The sequence below is a fragment of the Sardina pilchardus genome, chromosome 23 (assembly GCF_963854185.1).
Source record: "Sardina pilchardus chromosome 23, fSarPil1.1, whole genome shotgun sequence".
Lineage (NCBI taxonomy): Eukaryota > Metazoa > Chordata > Actinopteri > Clupeiformes > Clupeidae > Sardina > Sardina pilchardus.
The window spans coordinates 24,624,851-24,629,854 of record NC_085016.1 but is presented as its reverse complement, the minus strand read 5'-3'; the positions used below and the strand labels follow the sequence as shown (position 1 = coordinate 24,629,854).

General features: G+C 46.9%; 1 protein-coding gene across 1 annotated transcript in view; it reads right to left on the bottom strand.

Moving 5' to 3' along the window:
• The window catches only part of mrasb (muscle RAS oncogene homolog b), a 14,931-nt gene extending 10,660 nt beyond the window's left edge, over positions 1–4,271 (bottom strand). The window contains exon 1 of the mRNA XM_062527777.1: positions 4,077–4,271. The gene's annotated coding sequence lies outside the window, so the exon portion shown is untranslated. The remainder of the gene's footprint in view (positions 1–4,076) is intronic.
• Positions 4,272–5,004: the final 733 nt, after the last annotated feature.

The following is a 5,004-nucleotide window of genomic DNA, read 5'->3' as shown; positions in this document are numbered from 1 at the left end:
ACGCACTTACCACACAATTCCCATGCAATTCCCATGTACTTCCCATGAACTTTCCATGTACCATACAATTCCACAACACATACTTATCATGCACTTACAATGCAATTCCCATGCACTTCTCGCTCATCTCTTCCTTACTCTATTTCCTTGTTTGACCACGTTCACCTCGTCCCACTTTGACTAGCACTTATAACGTCTGCACGCTCGTCCTCTAGTGATGCTATTGATTGGTGCAGCAGGAACTCCTACCAAAGGCCTCGTCTGCACTCCAGCCTGAATGTTAGCCCTTAGTTATACCTCACACGCTTTGGACAAACGCATGCTAGATGAAGAGATGGAAATGTATGAAATGGACACACAAACTGTGGAGAGGCCAACTCCCTATGTAATGTAATGATAACCACAGACCCATGCTATTACATGTGCATGGAGAAAGCAGCATCGGGATGCTGTGTGTGTGTGTGTGTGTGTGTGTGTGTGTGTGTGTGTGTGTGTGTGTGTGTGTCGAGTAAATACAGTTAGCACCTTTAGTTTAGACCTTTAGTTTAGAGCTTTAGCTGGTCACTGAGGGTGCCTGCGTGTCCAACGGGTAGACTCATTTTAACCGGGCCCCCACGTGTGTGTGTGTGTGTGTGTGTGTGTGTGTGTGTGTGTCGAGTAAATACAGTTAGCACCTTTAGTTTAGACGTTTAGTTTAGAGCTTTAGCTGGTCACTGAGGCTGCCTGCGTGTCCAACGGGTAGACTCATTTTAACCGGGCCCCCACGTGTGTGTGTGTGTGTGTTTGTGTGTGTGTGTGTGTGTGTGTGTGTGTCTCGAGTAAATACAGTTAGCACCTTTAGTTTAGACCTTTAGTTTAGAGCTTTAGCTGGTCACTGAGGGTGCCTGCGTGTCCAACGGGTAGACTCATTTTAACCGGGCCCCCACGTGTACGTGTGTGTGTGTGTGTGTGTGTGTGTGTGTGTGAGATTTTAAATGGCCCGCACGTGACGAGTGCCGAGGACTGACGCAAAGGACGGGTCATCAGCCAACGTCATCAGCAGAGCAGCGTGTTTTTGTTGTGCTAGTTCTGCTTCTCACAGACTGCTCCTAAAACTGACTGCAGGCATGACCGAGTGTGTGAGTGTGAGTGTGAGTGTGCGTTAGTGAGTGTGAGTGTGTGTATGTGTGAGTGTGAGTGTGAGTGTGTGCGGGTGTGTGTGTGTAAGAGAAAGAGAAAGAGAGAGAGAGAGAGAGAGAGAGCACATATGAATGCTCATATCTCTTATGGATCTGAGATGCATAAACAAAGACCAGGCCTGCTGTGTAGTCTTCAGAATGGCCTCTCTCGCCTAAGTGCAAAGTGCAGGCAATTCCTCAAACTGAAACCATCATTTAGAAACTAGTCAGGGTTTGTAAACAAAAAAACATTTGCACAGAACGGAGTTCAAACAGAACTAACTTGAGTGTGTTGGTACACACACTATAGGAGAAGTTTTCTTGGGTCCAATCCTCCGGCTGACTCAAGGAGCGGTCTCAGTACGACCCGATTTCAGTGTGACCCCTGTGGGCTTGAGGGACCGAGTGTGGGGGCCTGGCAGCACCCCTGTTCCCTGGAGGCTCAGTCGCAGCACAATGGCCTGTGCTGGTAGGAAACAGGGCGTCGGGTTGTGGCAGCGGGGCCTTTCCTGTGAGCCACAATGGAGGGAAGCTGTTCATTTCCTCTCCGCTTGCGCGTCTCAGTCGCTTGGCTCGCAGCTGCGAACCAGGAAACTGCGCAGCGCTTCCTTCGGCGTGGCCCAGGCTCAAGACGCTCCAGCGGGGGAGAGCGAGGCTCAGTGTGCCCCCCCACCGTCCCCAACAAAGTCCCCTAAAGCACAGCCAACTCAAACAGGCACCACGCAGGCCCAGGAACACTATTCGACTGCAGAGTACAGGCCACATCAGACCAAACCGAACGACGCCAGATCCAACCAGACCAATCCAAACTAAACGACTTCTGACTAAACAATGACACCAAACAAAATTACACAAGAGCAGTCCAGCTCAAACGATCAAACCAGACTAGATCAAACCAAACAGGACAAGGCCAGACTGAACAAGGCCAGAACAGGGAGAGAGAGACAGCCTCTTCTCAAACCCTTTGCACCCCTCCCTCGAGTACCCCACAGACTCCTGAGGCTCTTTGTTCACAAGTGGTGTAGTCTAGTTAGCTGTAGTGGAGTGGATACTGTGATGTAGTAGTTAGCTGTAGTGGACTGGATATATTGTGATGTAGTAGTTAGCTGTAGTGGATATACTGTGATGTAGAAGTTAGCTGTAGTGGATATATTGTGATGTAGTAGTTAGCTGTAGTGGATATACTGTGATGTAGAAGTTAGCTGTAGTGGATATATTGTGATGCAGTAGTTAGCTGTAGTGGATATATTGTGATGCAGTAGTTAGCTGTAGTGGATATATTGTGATGTAGTAGTTAGCTGTAGTGGGTATACTGTGGTGTAGTAGTTAGCTGTAGTGGGTATGATCAATTCCAAAGATGTACGTATTCTTGCCTATTTTAAGTGGGTATACTGAGATGGTGACGCTTTTTAAGTGGGTATACTGCGTACCCCTGCATATCATGTAGACACCACTGCTCAACGACCCTTCCACTCCCGGACCTCTCACGCTCACATCTAAGGTCCGGGTCAGCAGGGGTGAATGCTGCCGTTTGGGTTCTGCTACTGGCTGGCCCAGGCCCAGACTAGACTGGACTTGGTTGGACTGTGACTGGCCCCAGCGCCACTACACATGGCATGGTCCAATAAAGACTTTTTCAAGAGCCAATGCTTGTGTTTCTACACAAATATTCGCCAGAACCCAGTGTCTCCACACAGACACCTCCTCTAAGCCAGGAGCAAAACTAACTGGATACAATGTTAAGAGTGTGTGAACAGTACAACCAAGGAACAAGTACCAGCATGCAGACAGCCAAGACATTGACATTTGAGCAAAGTTTGGGACCGATGACAAGAGCCAGGTCAGCCCCAAGGATGAGCAGTGGCCATGCTACCTCACACTGGTGACGAAAAAAGTCCTTCCTTCCTCCCACTTCTAAAGTAGCCTAACTCTACTGTGACATTGTATCAGTGTAACGATATTCAAGTTTCTCAAGAATCACAAGTCACTCAAGTGTAGGCTACAGTATGTCCTTCAGCACTTAGGTTACATTGAGGTTGACAGTTAACTCAGGCGTGGCAATCTTTCCAACTTCAAGACTCAGATATGACACTATTGCTACAGAGGATGTTGGCATAGCTGGCTGTAGTAAATATAGTTCATTGCACGAATCAATGAGGGGAATGTTAGAGGGGTAAATGGTTAAACGACCAGTCAATAACTCAATTCTTGCCACAACCGCCGTATTATGACAGTGTGTAACATCCACTGTGCCCGCCCCAGCCAAGAAAGTGCATGCATTCAGACGGGCAGTTTGATGGTGACCTCATCTTCGTACAAAAATATACTGTAGCCTACAATATCGCTTTCACAAAGCCCCGCCGCTTGGCGTGCCACAACGCAAGAGGGCCCCGCATATTTTGGTGGTGAGACGTCCACAACTGCGAAAAGTGAGTCAACGGGACTGGCCGCGTCACACTGCCCCACAGTTGGGCTGAGGCTGGGTAGCCAAATAATAGCCATGTCGCGGCTGCTTTGGGGAGGCTGCTGCCGATTCAGAATTAGAATTTCCCGGAGGTGGAAAAAATGCATTTTTTTTTTGCGCTCACAGCAGTAAAGACCTGCGGTTTTTGACAGAGCGCGGCCACTTGCATCAGGTCAAACACATGACTGTAAATGATGTAAATGTTTACAAATGACATTTGTTGAGCAAGGGCGTCTCTCATTCTGTTACTTCACATCTCCGTCCGCAATTAGAAGCACATTAAAAAAGCATTTCTATCCAATTTTGCACCGAGTGCCATTGTTTCTATATGTGTCCCGTTGGTCGAAACGCAAGGCCGGTTCGCTTACTGCTCGTCTGATTAAAATGAGATGTTATATGTCGAGAAGAAATGTCTTGTGTTTCTGATGAGATGAGAGGAAATGGTCAAAACTTACCAACTGATGATGTGCGACGCGTGTACTGCAGCCCCTCAGCGTTCACTCGCCTCTTGTCTCACCATTTCCTTTGAACGGCTTCCGTTTAGACGTCCAATTTTGGCCCAAACACAAACGTTTAAATAATATCATATTTCATGCCCCGATTCAGTCTGAGGCCAAGCTCATCTACACAACAAAACTCTTGCTGTAACCAATTCTTTATATCGCAACAGCTGATACTATAAATAGAAGGTCTTTGCGGGGGGAAAGGTTTAATTTCTTTTAGAAAGTCGAGCAGTGCCGCCAAAATTGTAGTTTTTAATTGACCAGTATTGTTTTTATACAGCATCAAAATACTTATTAATTTTAAACGACGCAAGAAGAACGATGGTATGATAGAAACGTGACTGTTTTTAACTCGCGGGTCCCTTTTTAGAGCTGAATGGACTCTTCCAAAACCCTTCAACGCAACCCGTTACTTTTAAAGTGAAACAGGCGCAGTCCAGCCCATGGAAAAGTGGAAGTCGAAGAAAGGCAAGTTCAGTACGACTCAACTGGGCCATAATACTGTATTTCAACGCATTTTTACATGCACTCTTTTTGTAGTTGTCTTCCATCCATGCCATTTGAACAGCAGATTTTGAACATGCCTGAAGGCAAATATTGTTGCCTGGTGGCTCGAGAGAACAGCTACTTTGTTGTTATATTTCTGCACAACTGTAGCCAACTGTCTCAAGGCAGACCTCCCCAGTCCTGTGAACAGGTGATGCTGTGACCAGATCGTCCCCAGAGAGATTGACTCAGAAATAGGTTCATTTCTTGTAAATGCGTTTTCTCTTCTGTTTTGACTTGGTTTAGTTTTGAGCGGCTCACTTCCAACTTCCTCAGTCCTCAGCAAGCTAGGCTAATGAACCCGTCAGCAAAACTGACAAAAACATTTTTAAAA